Source organism: Podarcis erhardii, assembly GCF_964252035.2.
Source record: "Podarcis erhardii genome assembly, chromosome: 9".
NCBI lineage: Eukaryota > Metazoa > Chordata > Lepidosauria > Squamata > Lacertidae > Podarcis > Podarcis erhardii.
In genome coordinates, this window is record NC_138512.1 from 33,431,544 (window position 1) to 33,447,603 (window position 16,060).

General features: G+C 40.6%; 1 long non-coding RNA gene across 1 annotated transcript; it reads left to right on the forward strand.

Moving 5' to 3' along the window:
- Positions 1-5,967: 5,967 nt before the first annotated feature.
- Positions 5,968-15,646, forward strand: LOC309349503. The gene is made up of 3 exons (XR_014159980.1): positions 5,968-6,005; positions 7,486-7,621; positions 15,458-15,646. It is a non-coding gene; the product is annotated as an uncharacterized lncRNA (long non-coding RNA).
- The last annotated feature ends 414 nt before the right edge of the window (positions 15,647-16,060 follow it).

The following is a 16,060-nucleotide window of genomic DNA, read 5'->3' on the forward strand; positions in this document are numbered from 1 at the left end:
GCTTGCTTCCGAGTGGTGATTCCCCACATCTGAGTGTTATCTCTCGTTCAGTGGACTATGTGAATGCTCCTGACCATAGGGAAGTTCCCTGACCCCATTCACATGTTGAAAATACACGTGAAGGGGTTGTGCAGTTGTGCTGACCTGCTGGGCCCCCTTAACAATAACATTATGTGCCAGCATTTGACAGCTGTGTAAAGGGAACTGTGCCTGTGCCAATGTATGCATGTGGGGCTTACAACATGCAAGGGGGAAATCCCGATTGGTTCAGAAAAATCTCAACCCTAAACCTCTGTTTAAAACTTTCCTCTTCAGTTTTCCTTTGAGCTTCTCTCTCCTTTTGATAGACAATATGAAATCAAGCCCAGACCTTGTTCTACTGAATCTTTAGAAGTCAGATTGTGTGAAAAGCAAAAATGGACTCTGCCGTGAAAGCCTGTAGCCATGTATACGTGTACACATGAAAGTAGGCATGGGGTGAGAAACTCAATTTTGTTTATATTTTCATGAGAAACTGCATAATATGCATAATGCATATTATGCATAATATGCATTTCTTGACTCAAAATGCAAGCCAAAGCATAGCTATCCTTTCAAACCTGCACCTTTCTGAATTTTGCAATGCAATTCATCAGCCAATGTATACAAAAATGTGTATATTGAGGAAAAGAATTGTGGAAAACACATACAAAATGCATTGCATTAGGGATACAGAGAGAGAGAGAGAGAGAGAGAGAGAGAGAGAGAGAGAGATGTTTTCATTAGAAGAAATTCTTACTAAAATGCTGACAAATTTACATAGGGAATTGCAGATTGTTGAAGATATGTAGAAAACAAATTTAAGACTGAAAAAATGAGAAACCGAGTGAAATTGAACTTGACAGATTCCTTCATCCCTAGTGGAAATAAACTGTTTCTATTCTAAACTGTTATTGATTTAACTTGATCCCAAAATGTATTTGCTTTAAAACTTTGTATAAAGCAAACAAGGAACTTAGTTTAAGGAAAAGGGTAAGAATATATTTTTTCACATTGTGATTTGTTTGCATTTTTTTTCAGGGAACTATAAGTCCTGAAAACTGTTGTGTAAGCTTACATTTTGTGTGATTTTGTACAGCTTTACAAACCAGTGCTGCAGTTACTTTGCACAATATGAAGATGGGATTACTGGAGCAAGTTGACTTGTATTTTTGGTATATTCCAAAACTGACCATTTTACTAAAGATTTTGAAACAGTTGCTTAGAAACAACATAATGGCCCTGATCCAGAGAAATGTCTACGCACATTAAATTCAACAGGACTTACTTTTGGGTAGACCTGTATAGGATTACACTGTAAATTGTGTTTAAGTCACAATGGAATAGAAATACAACTTGCTTTCTCTGGACTGAACTCAACATGTATGAAGAAGGACTGAGTCACATTGTTCAGTTTGAAAAGTTCACATCTTCCAATCAGATTGTGATGTCCTTCCCAAAGTGTGAGTTAAGAAAAAGATCATGCAACCAGATGTTAAACTAGAGGCCCTAATGGAAAATGCTGCCTTTTTTGTTTTTTAAAGGGGAAAATACACATTTCTTAGAAATAGGAAAACAATTAAGCAATCACATATTTTTATTTTCTGAAACAAAGGAAGATATAATAGTCAATTTCTGTGTGTTTTTCTCCAGATTTAAAAAAAAAAAGTATTTGTAATAATTCCAGGAAAGTATTATCTTTATTTTAGTTTGCCTTAAATAATTATATTGGAGCAATTCCATTGATGTCAATGCCTCTATCCTGTGGCTGCAATCCTGTGCACATTTATCTTGGACTCTGGGAGTAAATCCAACTAAACCAAATGGGGCTTACATCTGAGTAAATACTAAGAATTGTTTTGTAAAGGTTTGACTATTGTCAAATATTAAAAATATGTGACTTCAGGGTCTGAACAAGATTTTTTATAATAAATAATAATAAAAAATTATTATTATTGACATTTTACTCTGGATGGTAGAATTTCTTTTTAGGTCATGTAACTGTAGTTCAAAGTTTGACGGAAAGGACCGTAAAGGGGGAGATGGTCCATGCCTAGTGGTATAAACATTGTGATACATTTACAAAGTTCTTAAAGATGCTGAACATTAGAATATGCTTAATCTGGATAGCACTGAAAGTAGACTCTTTTGTTATTGGAAAACGTGTTCTCAGATGCATTTGAAAAGGAAAAACTCATGCAGTGGTCCTCCTCACATTATCTTTAGTGGAAAACTGAACACTTGGAAGGGTGTTTTGGTAAAATATATGTTAATTTTTCCAAATACACTAATTTTCCAAATAGCCAGTTTGTTTGCTATTTGGGAACTTACAAACTGGCTGTTGCTAGCCAAGTGGTGGGAAAGACACAGTTTGCATGACCATCTCATACTGTGGAGGGGAAAATGTATTTCAAGAAGCAAATGGAAAATAAGACTGAGGATTTGATTCTCTCCCTTTTTCAAGCCTGCACAGTGAGTACAATTAGTGCTGCAATTAGATGTGACTTGTGGGATGAAGGGGGGAAAGAATACTGGAAATAGGAATGTGGGCCAAATTATATAGTTTTCTGCTACACTGACACAAATCCTGTGATCTTGAAAAGGACTGTATCAGGAAGACAGAGAAAAACTTGGTATGTGACATGTTTTTGTCTATGGTGTATGTGTATGTCTGTCTGTATGCTTGAATCTACCCACATTTGTGCAATGTACCTGAAATCAATTTAAATTTACATAACATGCCAGTTTGCAGATTAAAAGAAACATTAAATGTTTACACACTGCTGTTGTGTTTTTCATTTCCATATTAATGGTTCCAAAATGTCATTCAGTATATTCTCTCACTTTTCCTCGCCACCCCTCTGGTGATAGGAAAGTTTCCTTGTCTCACTAATTGTGTAAGTCTAAAAGCAAATTTTACTTTCTTGGGCTCCATGATCTCTGCAGATGGTGACAGCAGCCATGAAATTAAAAGACGCCTGCTTCTTGGGAGGAAGGCGATGGCAAACCTAGACAGCGTCTTAAAAAGCAGAGACATCACCTTGCCAACAAAGGTCCGTATAGTAAAAGCTATGGTTTTCCCAGTAGTGATGTATGGAAGTGAAAGCTGGACCATAAAGAAGGCTGATAGTTGAAGAATTGATGCTTTTGAATTATGGTGCTGGAGGAAACTCTTGAGAGTCCCATGGACTGCAAGAAGATCCAACCTCTCCATTCTAAAGGAAATCAGCCCTGAGTGCTCACTGGAAGGACAGATCCTGAAGCTGAGACTCCAATACTTTGGCCACCTCATGAGAAGAGAAGACTCCCTGGAAAAGACCCTGATGTTGGGAAAGATGGAGGGCACAAGGAGAAGGGGACAACAGAGGACGAGATGGTTGGATAGTGTTCTCGAAGCTACCAGCATGAGTTTGACTAAACTGCGGGAGGCAGTGGAATACAGAAGTGCCTGGCGTGCTCTAGTCCATGGGGTCATGAAGAGTCGGACACGACTAAATGACTAAACAACATCAACAAAAGCAAATGTCATTTTTGCAGGGGTGGGTGTGTGAAAATCAACAGACTGGAACACTGAGAACTAGAATTTCCATAGAGTAGTGCTTCAGTCCAGAGAAGAAAGATACCAAAAGGGCATTTTCATGGCTGGAGCTGATGTTGTCTTTGTTCATTAAATTGGAAAACATTATTACAAAGCAGTAGGGTAAAGAATTTCAATAACATCATTCCTTCTATTTGCCATGTTGAGTGGTTGAGTGCTTATCCTTATGCAGAAAAAAAATGCTATCATCCACACACAAGAGGAACATAGATGTGTGCTTGGAAGAACCTCATCTGAGGACCACAGGCTAACTTAGGGGTTACAGAAGAGGCTGTGTAGTATATCTCCATGAATCTCCCAGGTTCCCCATGAATCACCATGTAGATTCAGTTGCCACTCCATTGGTTTCTGTATGTGAAACCATAGGGGTGCTTCCTTTGTTCCCTCAGCCAGTAAAATATCTTGGTAAAACCCATTATTAATTTTACAACTGAGATGGAAATTTAATGAAAACTTTTACTTTATGTTTAAGCTATTTGAAAAGGTCAGTGAAAAAGCACTCCAGTGTGGTGTAGTGGTTAAGAGCGGTAGTCTCGTAATCTGGGGAACCGGGTTCGCGTCTCTGCTCCTCCACATGCAGCTGCTGGGTGACCTTGGGCTAGTCACACTTCTTTGAAGTCTCTCAGCCCCACTCACCTCACAGAGTGTTTGTTGTGGGGGAGGAAGGGAAAAGAGAATGTTAGCTGCTTTGAGACTCCTTCTCAAAGGATAAAGCGGGATATCAAATCCAAACTCTTCTTCTTCTTCTTCTTCTTCTTCTTCTTCTTCTTCTTCTTCTTCTTCTTCAGTGTGATGTGAAAAAATGAAAATTAAGATTTATTTATTTTTTTTAAAAGACATGTTAGCTATCTATGTGCAGGAGACCTTTTTCTACAGAGAAGCATTCAGTAATGTGAACTCCCACCTTTAGGTATAGTTTCAAAGCAACTTAGACCATTCTTACAGAAAGTATAACACCATTTACTGGAAGAAGAAGAAGAAGAAGAAGAGTTTGGATTTGATATCCCACCTTTCACTCCCTTTAAGAGTCCACCGCTCTTAACCACTACACCACACTGGCTCACAACACATCAACCACGTTGCTTAAAAATATCAAATTCTTACAATTCACTCTAGAAAACCTGTTCACATATTACCATGAGATCTTGGGGGTTATAAGCACAATCTTCTTGACACATATAATCCAAAAACAGTTGCCACACATTATAGAAAAGATAGGGATTAGAATTCCCTTTGGTTGTATGAATCTGGCACATCAGCTTTTCTGGACAGGGCTATTGTCCATGCTCTGGAGTACCATGCTTCAATGTTCAAGCCCAAGGCAGTGCACCATCGCATGACTATTTCCATATGTGCCACTGTGAGGAGGAACATCATAAGTTCTTTATGAGCAGTTGGTGGAGTTGACATGTCCTTTATTCCAAGTAAAGCGAGTTGAGGGAAAACTTGGAGGTCCATTTTGCATATTAAACTCAATTCCTGAAATACTAGAACACCAAATGGGCAAGCACATTTTCAAAACCACCACAACTAATAACTAACATGTCTGATACACACATAGAATCTGTCTTACATTGATTTCTACATGCAATAATTTGAAAATAGAGAAAGAGAGAGAGCAGGAATGAACAACCTTTTTGAAGATCAAGGGCTGCATTTACTTAGGAGAAAGTGGCTAGGGGGTCCCCAAGCCAAAAAGGGGGAGGATCCACTCTCTATCTCACACACACACACACTTGCTCACCCCCTCCATCAGCCCACCTACTGCATGGATCCTCAGCCTCTGCTTGCCTCTGCACAGTCTCTCTCCCATTTATTCATTCATCATCAACATCAGTTCTTCTTCTTTCCTCTAAAATACCTTTCAGTCATGTGAGCATTACCTGGATATTTTACATTACAGTTTCTCTGGTTGGCGTGGCTTTGAAGTACTAAATAGAATACATCTAAACAGAACTGATACAGTTTCATTTCAATGTATGCCTGCAGTTCAGATGACTTACAATAATGCTAATAATCACATGTGCATAAAAGGAAGGTTCATTTTAAATTCATGTCATTCACATTATGCTGATGAGGCTTTTCTATTTTGGATAAGCTGCATTCTCTCTTCCTCTCCCTTCTGCTTTCTTTAGCAGTTAGTCTCTGTCATTGGCTCATCGCTGCCATTCTGCAACATGACAACTTCATTTGTACTTTATAAGTTCCCAACCCTAACTGAGAAAGTCTGCTCTGTGATGTTTGGGGAAAATGGTACATGTTGTGGCTTTCATCGTTTTGGAAATGATTCCAGCTGAAGTTTTACTTCCCAAAAGTGGGACTTGTTTTAACTGCTCATAAAATTCTCTCCACAACAGCTAGCTGCAGAGAAATTCTCCTGTTGTTTTTGGTAAGTTCACAAAGCCTCTGGAAAACACCTTTCAGTCATGTGACTAGCAGTCAAGAGCTATACATAAAAAGGCGGGGGGACCCAAATCCTCATTAATTTCCATGTACTGCTCTAGCTGCCTTCCTCATAGTAAGATTTTGCCTCTTCCTCTCTTATTTTAAACAGAGGCACTGGTGGCAGAGTACACTAAGCCCAGCAAATGTCAAGCTTTGCTTTTAAATTATTGGTATTTAAGGGAGGCATAATACCATTAAGTCTAAAGCTATTAAGATTTTCCTAGTGAAAACACACAGGGCCATTTTATGCCGTTCTGACAGAGGGCTTTAAATAAGCCCCACTGTGCGGATGTTGTAGCTTTTTCTATTTCCCAGGGAGAAAATGTCAGGAGAGTTGTGGTGATGGCACTTGGTTTGTATAAGACTAATAAAAGGATTGAGATGTAGGCATGTTTCTCCAGTTCTGGATTCCCGCCCCCCTCCATGGTCAGAACTTTGAAGTTTTTTAAAAGCTTTGTTCTCTTCCTCTTTGCCAGGCTAATAAAAAGAATTATTATTACTACCACATTTGTGTCTCTTGGATTTTTTTTTATTTTTTATTTGGCTAATGCAAGTACTTTTACAACATAATTGCGCCGAAAAAGAGCAATTAGAATTAAAGGAGCCTTGGCCAATAAGTACAGCACTTATTGCAATTATACTAGTAACATAGGAAACCTGAAAGCCTACTTGAATTACCCAAATGATACTTTAAAGAGAGAGAGAGAGAGAGAGAGAAGAATTGCTTTTAAACTTAACAAAACTCTTAATTGGTGGGGGAAGGGTGGTTGATATGAATCTGTGGTAACCAGATTTGCAGTCTGAACTGTTCGTCTGCCACACTGTTGGCCATCAAAGAAGGCCTGTCTCACCAAGCTTTCTATTTTCACAACAGGATATCTGGTTTCTTTTATGAGGATACAGCTAGGTTAATTTGGTTTAGTGGTTTGCTGGAGGTAAGCATGCTCTTCACAGCGCAAACACCAAAATCCCCCCCTCAAAGCAGTTTCCTGCTAATAGCCAAGGTCTGATTGGCAGTTTTGCATTGTAAAGTGTGATTTGGTTGGATAAATATGTTTAGTCTAGTAAGCACTTTAGTGATTGAGTGTCTGTTAATGGATAAAGGTGGATTACGGTGAAACCTCTACAGGCTGTCATTGAGCACTTTAGAGATGTGAGATGTCAGAAAGGCAAGGGAGGCAAATTAATGGGGAACTGTGACCAAACTCGGCAAAACTCAGACCATATTTTAAACATTGGGTGGTGCTAATTTTTGCATAGTTTTGAAGTCATAATCTCACCGGAGGACCCACAGCCCGACTGAACCTCCCAATCTGGCCTTACATTGCTGGATTTTGTCTGGAAATGTAGACAGAGAATTCAAAGGCAGTTTTCAGCACTGCATGAATGTAACTAGGATGACTGTTTATGCTTCCTTTTAATAGATTCTCCTTTTCCACAAGAATTATAGATCCAGAGAACATGGCAGATTTCCCTTACTTCCGCTGCCTCTCCCCTGGAGTTCCCTCTTGTTGCTCAACTCCAGACTTCCAACCTCAGGTGCTAAAGGTCCGTTTTAAGGTATGTATATTGGAATGTAATTACTTTTGGGAGGGCATTTCCTTTCTGCCCACAATAGAGTGTGGTGCTAAAATGTTAAGAGTAAGCATACTGAATTTAAATAGCTGAAATTGATTCCTCCCCCCTTTTTTTCTTTTTTAATTTATGGGTAATATCCAACTAAGTTGCACTCAAGAATAGTACTTTAATCGATGGAATCAAGTTGCTCAAGTCCACTGATTTCAGATAGTCTACTCTGAGTAGGACTAGTGTGGTTTTTACTTCTGGAAATAAAAAATAAAAATTATTAGAGTATTTCTGAGCCAAGTCGTTAAAAACAACAACATGGCAGTGTACAATAAAATCATTAAACTATTTTGAAAATAATAAAATACAGAGCAAGGGACTAACAGCGGATCCAATTATTTATCTGAAAATGCTTGGTGGAACAGTCATGTGTTGGGCAGCCAGTGAAATATCAGAATTGTGATTGCCTGTCTGATTTTAACAGAAATGTTGTTTCAAAGTACTGGTGCCACCATGCCAAAGGCCTTAGTCTGCATAGAAACAAAACGAAGATGTGATAATTGGGAAACAGAAGGGCTTCTCCAGATGATCTGGCTGGGATGGAAGGGAAAAGATGGTCCTTCAGGTAACCCAGTTGTAGGTCATTCAGGGCTTTATATGCCAACAGGAATACCTTGAACTCAGTTGCTGATGTACTGGCAGAGCAGTTTTCAGTACCAAAGTAATATGCCCATGTGGAGTAGCTCTAGCAAAAAGCTAGTCTGCCGATTTCTGCACTAGCTGCAATTGCCAAACAAACCTCACTTATGCTTTTTGTTATTGTTATTACAGAGTACAGTAATTCTAAACATTTTATTTCATATACAATGTTTATATGCAGCTTGATTATAATAAAACCTGTAAGCAATTTTTCCCTGCAAAAGCCCTTTGATTTTCAGAGGTCATTTCCCCTATGTATATAGGGTTGCTGCCTGTATTAATTATATATGAGAATTGATAAAAAATATAGTTATACAAATATCCAGTTTTCCCCAAAACAGCCTTCTCATCAATAAGATTTTAAGCGCCATTTTTTCTTTTTTTAAAAAATAATAATAATCTACCCTAATACTTTTACTAATATTCATGTACTGTGACACCACTGCTACATATGAGGATGGTGAAAAGTCTTATATGAGGTGGTGAAAAGCAGCCTTTTCCAGTGTTATAATAGCTCAGGGCAGAGTCATAAATGGAATTTTCAAAATGTTATGCATTTTACGGAAGGCTTGAAAAGTACCTTTTTTTCTGCCATGGTATGGGTATTCAGTGCCATGCTTTATTCAACTTTAAATGGAGTAGGCCTATTGAGATTAATAGCCATTAATAGTTTAAGTCCATTAATTTCAGTGCAACTTCTCTGAGTAAAAATGTGTTGAATACAACCCAATAGGCCAGATTCAGCTACCCTGTTCCACTAGCAGAAGCCAGCGTAAGGACTACTGCTAGCACAATGGGCTCCCCCCCCCTCCACCCCACCACTTCCCCCAGATTCACTCTGGAGGGATGGGGGAACCCCCAGAACAGCATACAAGAGGAGGAAATGGGAGGTTGTTCCAACAGGCGAGCAGAAATACATGCACCTACAGAACAACCTCCTTAGCTCTTGTACGTTGAATTCCATCCTATGTTTTTCACCTGGAACATGGTTTTCCTATAGAGGCATCCTCAGAGCATCTTACTGATCTGAAGGCAAAAGTGGTGTGTTCTGTGTCAGGACCAGGGCCTGACATGCTGCGCATATAAATAAGCCTTCCAGTAGCACCTTAAAGACCAACTAAGTTAGTTCTAGGTATGAGCTTTCATGTGCATGCACACTTCTTCAGATACACTGAAACAGAAGTCACCAGACCCTTCTATATAGTGAGAAGGTGGGGAGGGGTATTACTCAGAAGGGTGGTGGGAATGGGTGATTGGCAGATAGCTGTGATGAGGCTGTTGATGACTCTTAACGACTGCAATAGGTCTTACAGGAAAAAGCAAGGGGTGAGAAGGTGAAAAATGGCTTTGTCATGTATAATGAGATAAGAATCCAATGTCTTTGTTCAGACCTGGTCTCTCCATGGTTTTAAGTTTGGTAATAAGTTGCAATTCAGCAGCTTCTCTTTCCAGTCTATTTCTGAAATTCCTCTGTAATAGAACAGCTACTTTGAGATCTTGTATAGAATGTCCTGGGAGATTGAAGTGTTCTCCTACTGGTTTGAGATCAACAAGTTCTCCTACTGGTTTGAGATCAACCTGAGAGATTGAAGTGTTCTCCTACTGGTTTGAGATCTCCTACTTTGAGATCTTGTATAGAATGTCCTGGGAGATTGAAGTGTTCTCCTACTGAAACCAGTAGGAGAACACTTCAATCTCCCAGGACATTCTATACAAGATCTCAAAGTAGCTGTTCTATTACAAAGGAATTTCAGAAATAGACTGGAAAGAGAAGCTGCTGAATTGCAACTTATTACCAAACTTAAAACCATGGAGAGACCAGGTCTGAACAAAGACATTGGATTCTTATCTCATTGTACATGACAAAGCCATTTTTCACCTTCTCACCCCTTGCTTTTTCCTGTAAGACCTATTGTAGTTGTTAAGAGTCATCAACAGGCTCATCACAGCTATCTGCCAATCACCCATTCCCACCACCCTTCTGAGTAATACCCCTCCCCACCTTCTCACTATATAGAAGGGTCTGGTGACTTCTGTTTCAGTGTATCTGAAGAAGTGTGCATGCACACGAAAGCTCATACCTAGAACTAACTTAGTTGGTCTTTAAGGTGCTACTGGAAGGAATTTTTTTATTTTGTTTTGACTATGGCAGACCAACACAGCTACCTATCTGTAATATAAATAAGCCCTTAGAGACAAACTAGCAGCTATTCTGGTTTGGATACAAGCAACCAGTGACTGGCTAGGGACGCGGGTGGCGCTGTGGGTAAAACCTCAGTGCCTAGGACTTGCTGATCATATGATTGGTGGTTCGAATCCCCGTGGCGGGGTGAGCTCCTGTCTTTCGGTCCCAGCTCCTGCCCACCTAGCGGTTCAAAAGCACCCCTAAGTGCAAGTAGATAAATAGGTACCGCTTTATAGCGGGAAGGTAAACGGCGTTTCCGTGTGCTGCACTGGTGCTGGCTCGCCAGAGCAGCTTCGTCACGCTGGCCACGTGACCCGGAAGTGTCTCCGGACAGCGCTGGCCCCCGGCCTCTTAAGTGAGATGGGCGCACAACCCTAGAGTCGGACATGACTGACCCGTACGGGCAGGGGTACCTTTACCTTTAACCAGTGACTGACAGTAAAGTTTCTGCCTAAATGTACTGCTCCTAAGACTGGACTGTAAGTAAGAAGCCTATCTTAACAACTTGTAACACATACACACACACGTGCACACACACACACACCAACAAGATTGTTTCAATATGACAGCTTTAAATCTTTCAAGGAAGTTGATGTTTAAAACATGTTTGGCTATGAGAGAAGCCAAATTCTGAAATATGTCTTATTTTGATAGTAGGCTTAAGGAAATATATGATGGGAGAACGTACTGGCCTTCATATATATGCAATTATGAATGAGCAAAAAGATATGAAGATAGCATGCAATGTGATATGAAAGGAGGAAATGATAGTTTTTTTATTTTTATGATACAACTCATTAAGTCATTTTTTTCCTACTGCTAGTAATCCTGTAGGAGGCATACAACATTTAGAAATAAAATGAGTAAAATGCAATTAATATATAAAACATTTTATTAAACACTGCATACCACATAATCATCATCATCATCATCATCATCATCATCTCACTTCTTTGGAGGGGAAAATCAAACTGGACATCTTCCTTCAATTATTGCCCACCCCAGTTCACCTTCTCTCCTCTCCAACTTCCCCCATTGCTAACTTTTCACACACAATCATCTTCTCCTGTCATCCAAGCCACAGGCATGTCTCCTCCTTTTGGAACTGGGCTGGTCCTTGAACTGCTACATGGCTGTTCCCCTTGTGCCCATGCCATGGAAAGAGGGAATGGCTGAAGAAAGGAGAGCTCCACACTCACATCTGGGGCCTCCATCTGTTAGTAATAAATATATTTAACCTGTGCAGTATTTACTACATCTGATACAGTATTTTCTTGCCCTCACAGCTATGGTGATATAGGAAGGTGCTACCCCACCCAGCCGGGTGGCACTGTGGGTTAAACCACAGAGCCTAGGACTTGCTGATCAGAAGGTCAGCGGTTCAAATCCCTGTGACGGGGTGAGCTCCCGTTGTTCGGTCCCTGCTCCTGCCAACCTAGCAGTTCAAAGTGCAAGTAGATAAATAGGCACTGCTCCGGCAGGAAGGTAAACGACGTTTCCGTGTGCTGCTCTGGTTCGCCAGAAGCGGCTTAGTCATGCTGGCCACATGACCCGGAAGCTGTACACCAGCTCCCTTGGCCAATAAAGCAAGATGAGCGCCGCAACCCCAGAGTCGGTCACGACTGGACCAAATGGTCAGGGGTCCCTTTACCTTTACCTTTACCCCACCCAGCCACCACCCCACCCCAATCAAAGTCTCTCTTACCTTGGTTGTGTGGCAGAAAAGCATCAGTGACAATGGGGGGTTCCAGTGAGATCTTGCTGAAAATCGCTGGTGGTGCTGGCTCCACTTCTCTGCTGGTAGCAGAAGTGGCAGGGTAGGTAGGATGTCCATCAGGGCATCACTTTTGAGCTTCTACACCCAAGGCAGCTGCCTCAACCCTCCTCATGGGCAGGGCAGCCCTGGATGCCAGGTTTGAGATGGTGTGACTTATTCAGGGTGACTCAAAGGGCTTCTCTGTCTCATTTCCATGCCTCCAGAGCAAGTAACCATTACATCACATTGGCTCCCACAGCAAGACTCCCAATCACCCAGACAGCCAGGGCTTCTAGTTGTCCCTATGACTTTTTAAAATGTTGTCTTCTTATATTGTTCCCAGTCTTCCAGCTGGGTTGGGGAATAGTTCAACTAAGCTAGAAGAGTTCTATGAAGTCTTAGAAGATAGGGTGCCAGTCAACAGGTGATAGTTCAGCAGTGTGTCAGCAAAGTTAACACAAATTTAGAAAGCCAAGCACTGACCAGGAAGTTACAGCCTTCCCCAGCCTAGTGTCCTACAGATGTTTTGGACTACAACTCCCATCACTGACTGTTAGCATACCCAATAGTCAGGGCTTATGGGAGCTGTAGTCCAGAATGTCTCAAGGGCTGCAAGCTGGGGAGCCTTGTATTAGACCAAGGAGGTTTTCCAACAGCTTGTTGCACCTGCAGAGATTTCTCTGTTCTGAAGGTTCTTCAGATTTCGGTCTCTGTTGCCCTTACTATCTCTATTCCTGGCTGATCCTGGGACTGTCATACATTGCCTACAGAACTGTCTCGCCAGAGTGGTGCATGCTCTGGTTATCTCCCGTTTGGACTACTGCAGTGCACTCTACGTGGGGCTACCTTTGAAGGTGACCCGGAAACTACAACTAATCCAGAATGCGGCAGCTAGACTGGTGACTGGGAGCAGCCGCCGAGACCATATAACACCGGTCTTGAAAGACCTACATTGGCTCCCAGTACGTTTCCGAACACAATTCAAAGTGTTGGTGCTGACCTTTAAAGCCCTAAACGGCCTCGGTCCAGTATATCTGAAGGAGCGTCTCCTCCCCCATCTGCCCGGACACTGAGGTCCAGTTCCTAGGGCCTTCTGGCGGTTCCCTCACTGCGAGAGGCCAAGTTACAGGGAACCAGGCAGAGGGCCTTCTCGGTAGTGGTGCCCACCCTGTGGAACGCCCTCCCATCAGATGTCAAAGCGATAAACAACTACCTGACATTCAGAAGACATCTGAAGGCAGCCCTGTTCAGGGAAGTTTTTAATATGTGACATTTTAGTGTATTTTTCATCTTTGTTGGAAGCCGCCCAGAGTGGCTGGGGAAACCCAGCCAGATGGGCGGGGTACAAATAATAAATTATTATTATTATTATTATTATTATTATTATTATTATTATTATTAGATGACTGGTAAATGCAGATAAGAAATGAACACACACACACACACACACACACACACACACAGTGTTAATTAAAGTCTCTTTAACTTTGTCTTCCTTTCTCTTTGATCCCCTTTACAAGAACAATATCTCACATTTCACTTTTACAATCACTTAGGTGTACAAAGCCTTTGGAAACGGGACTAGAGATAGAGAAACGTTGCTTATGCAGCCATCTGGTGTGCTTTTTTATCACATTTTTAAAGGGCACTGGAACCACTGGATGGGCATGCTATTAAGTACTCATCCACTTATCAAGAGGAAGCAGCTGCCAGGCTGATAGCGAGCCCTTTCTTATAAACAAACTCCTTTGAGTATGAATATTATATTTGTGTCTTTAAGCTGACTTCACTATGCAGATAATAATATTCCAAAGGAATAGAATAGGTGGCAAAGTTAGCAAATGAATTCAAAACACCTTGACAGCATCGGATACAGCCCAGTGTCTTCTCAGATTCAGCCAGTCCTCAACTAGGGTCTTCCGTAATGATCAATAGCCATTTGTACCAGCCCTCCCTTGACAGCAATAGAAAAACAGCTGTTTCCACCTGGGAACTGTATGGAAGTTCTTTACAACTGTACAATAATAAACAGTGGGAAAGCTCAGCCCAGTTTAGAGCTCCTTTTGTTTGCACACTTTCACTATCTTTGCATTTGTTAGACTGTAATTTTCCTTGCAATTGTATTTTATCAGGCTATTGTTTGTGTAGCTTTGAATTCTGCTGCAAACATATCTCAAATAAAATAAATGCCCAATTATATACCTCCCCCGCTTTCTTTTTGCATTTGCAAGTACATCGTTACCAACTACAGAAGGCAGCTTGCATTTAGACAGAGTGCTCTTTAAGCAGCAAAGAATTACCCCTCCCTGGGAGGAAAAAAAGTGTAAATGCATAACATGATTTACCAGTTGTACGGCTCTAGGGTCTCAAATTCCCATAAATATAAGTGACAAATTATCAATAAATCATTCCTGGGCCTACCATATTGCACCAATGTTTATTGAAATCCTCTACTAATAAATATGAGAGTCACCTTTCCTAGCTGTACCCCGAGAAACAAAGATGACAGCAATTACAAACAGACATGAAAAATGAAAAATATGACTTTTGCAAGTAACAATTCTTCCCAAGCCTCCTTGGTCCAATTGACCTGTTCTAGAAGAATACTTTATTCCACAAACACTGCACCAAATTGATACTATCAACAAAATTGCAAGCCATATAGTTTTAAAAGGGGAAGTTCTAACAGGTAACTCCTGACCTTGAGAGGATTAATTCCCTTCCTTTTTTTTATTATTAGTTGCAGATAATCTGTTTCAGGACCAAAAGGACTGTGTCTAAATAGCTGCTAATACTGTGCTGCATGATTTATGCTTTGAAATTCCAGTGTCACCACCATTAATCCCACAAAATTAAGTGGCAAGTGGAACAAACAGACGTGGCAATGTTCAGGGCTCAGTTATTACCCCTGTTATATTGAAATGTGGCATTATGGGCTGCGTGTCATAAATTTTCCCCCTGACAATATACCCAAACACATTTGGGTTTAAGTGTTGCTTACCTTGTATAAACAATGATGTATTGAATTGTCGAAGCAGGATCTGGCCCTTTATTCAATCCCACCCTGCACCTTCATGCACACATCTCAAGAATTTCTTGAAATACAGATTTTCTCGTTTCTGAATCTGATATAAATAACAATTAATGTGTTAAGGACATCCTTTTATTTTAACTCTCTTTTCTTTTACAGGACAATACCTCAAGGGTATTGATAACAAAGATTCCCACCTTCAAGCAACTGAACCATGCTAGCTTTTAGTTGTGCTTTTTTGCAGTTGTAAAGCAGCTCCTCACACCACCTGCATTAATAGATAAAAAGTATCCTATTAATTTGTAACACACAGGTCTAATTCACAAACAGATACTGAACGTCAAGTTTTGGTGATGCTCCTCAGAAATTATTGAATGGTTATAAACAAATGAAAATAAAAAGACCCTTAATCACTTTATATTTTAATAAAAAAATTAAAAATTGTCCAGTGGCATCTTAGAGACCAGCTAAGTTTGTTCTGGGTATAAGCTTTCGTGTGCATGCACACTTCTTCAGATACACCAATACACTTATAGATACACTTATATTTTAAATGAATGATACACAGATAAACAGCATGTACACTTAACACAAGCAGATAGTGAAGACCAACTGTCAATAGCACACCCACACCCACAACACCCCCATACCCCTCAACTATGCATTGGGACATCCCATTTTGGTTGGGGTCACGTGACTCACGCAGGTCACGTGACTCACGGAGGAGAACAGCCCTGGAAGATGGGCACTCACTTTTCCACT